This window comes from Acipenser ruthenus, chromosome 16 (assembly GCF_902713425.1).
Source record: "Acipenser ruthenus chromosome 16, fAciRut3.2 maternal haplotype, whole genome shotgun sequence".
Lineage (NCBI taxonomy): Eukaryota > Metazoa > Chordata > Actinopteri > Acipenseriformes > Acipenseridae > Acipenser > Acipenser ruthenus.
The window spans coordinates 33,116,149-33,118,481 of record NC_081204.1 but is presented as its reverse complement, the minus strand read 5'-3'; positions in this window follow the sequence as shown (position 1 = coordinate 33,118,481).

The window sequence follows — 2,333 nt, the reverse complement described above, 5'->3', positions numbered from 1 at the left end:
GCTGGACCTTTCTGCACGCTGACCCATCTCTGAGTCAAAGTCCATTAATAACTATGACAGGAATTCCTGCACTTTATATGAGGGATATTTCAATGCTTCCAGTGTTTGAATCGGTCTCGTTTTAAGTACGGTGCAACAAGTTTCCACTCGTCCATGGTTAAAAAATAAAAAAAATGGCTTTTGTTTTGCAAGGTTTAATATTTCTGCGTACAAAAGAATATGCAAATCTCGTAAGTACAGTATGATATATTTATGTGTAATACAGTAAACTAATAAATAGCTATTTTTATATTTTTAAGAAAATAATTTAAAATGCAGATCTTAATGTAAATCGTATGTATGACTGCGCACAGTGAGAAAAGATACCTAAACCGGTAAATCATAAGGCTGGCTGAATTCTGGTTCTAAATAAAAACACATACTGGTGCAACACTGATGCGTTATTAACCATTAGGGAGGCTGATAATTACCATCAGGTTTATTAACTATACTGTAGCAACTTTAAAGCTGTGTGTTTGAGAAGTTAGCTCATTCATTCACAATTCTGCGCGTCATCGCACTGTGTTAACTCTCAGAGACCTGCCCATGTGATATGAGCTTCAGTCAGCAACTCCTATGGGAATTTGGCCGTGTATTTCACTGGCATTTTATTTTCATGTGACGTATCAATCCTGCCACTTGATGAGAAACCAATGAGTTTAATCACACACCAGGGGTGCTTTTTAAAAACGTGGTTGTTCTTTATAACTCTTATATACTGGTATTCTGAAGATACATTTAAATTGTTTGTGAAAATTGTGATATACTATAGATTTCTAAAACCCTTACATTTGCAGCGCTGTTTAGTGATGCTAAAATGAATGTTCCCCGTATTACTAAAGCTCTGAGTACTTTGGGGATCTTGAGTATTGTTCATTAATATAAGCTACAACCCTTTTAGAAATGAAACGTTTTACCAGCAATGATAAGATGTGGTTTTTATGCACAAGAGTCTGCAGTTTCAGTATTGCCCCTTAACTGCATAAATGTTTTACTAAACTAGTATAGAACTGTGATCCAGAGATACTTAGAAAAAAAAATAAGAAAAATTATTAAATAAAACAAATAGTAATAATTAGAAAAACATCCAATACCACCTACAGTACAGTAAAATTATGTATTGTGGCCACTAATGGCAGGGAGTTCATTGGTTGTATGTAGAGGTTCAGTACATCTTCAGATTGTCACCAGTTGAAAGGGGCTGCTCTGAATTTGTTTTTTAATAAAACCCAAGAGAGGGTTTACTGTACACAGTTTACAAGTACTCCAATAGTGCTGTGTGTAGGTGGAGGGAGTTCTTCCCATTCAATCTATTATGTGATGTGACCTGGGCAGAAGTCTCCTATCTCAGTTCCTGCTGATATAGGTCAGGCACAATCTGAACTTCCTGCAGTCCTGTCCTGACCGAGGGCAGGAAACTGTGTTTGCGAGCAGCTTTCTCAGTTCAGGAAATACACAGCCTCCTGCCGCACTGCTGAGAAAAAAAAACAAAAACCTATGCATTGTCTTTTCAGAATCAAGAAAGAAAGGAACCGATCCATCAGGTTTCCAAGTAGCAGCTCTCTGTCTAAGTACGGTGTGTGTCAGCCTGTACCCAGAATCCCTTTAGGAATCCTCTTCTACCTGGAATGGGAAACAGTAGCTAAGAGTGCGGTATCTTTAAAGTTTGAGCACTGTCTTACTTATTGCTCAGTCAGAGTCATCGATTTTGGAAATCAACAGGAAGAGTACAATATGAAGTTCTCAGCTCTTAGCGTTTGTGGAGCAGCAGTATCCGATCCTAAAGCAAATATCTGCCCACTTTTTTCTTTTTCCTGCGCCATGCAGTGCAATAATCAGAGGAAGCAGATATAAGCCAGGAAGTAAAAAAAATCACAGAGAGACAGATTCTGCCAGGGTAAACACTCGAAAATTTCCTGTTATTGTAGCTCAAAACGTAACATGACATCACCGCTGAGTCCCCGAATCGAAGAATTGAAAATTGCTCTTAAGAAACGAGCAGTTCCTGTTACTCCCTGTCCTGGTATGGGCTAGTGCCTGGATGCCATATATGTGCATGATGTGGAATCACAGCCCTGACTACTGGACCCGCTCCCTGTTTAATTCACTTCCACCTTGGTTTGCATGTTCGTGTGTTCCTTGTCACATACATACCTGCACACACACAAGCAGAGCAAGAACATTTTTACCACTTGCTCTGCTTGTTTGTAAAGGCTGTGTAATGATGGCGTGACAGGTGAGGTTGAAGCATCCTGGACAGTGTCTCCTCACACCCCTGCAAGTGCACCTCGACC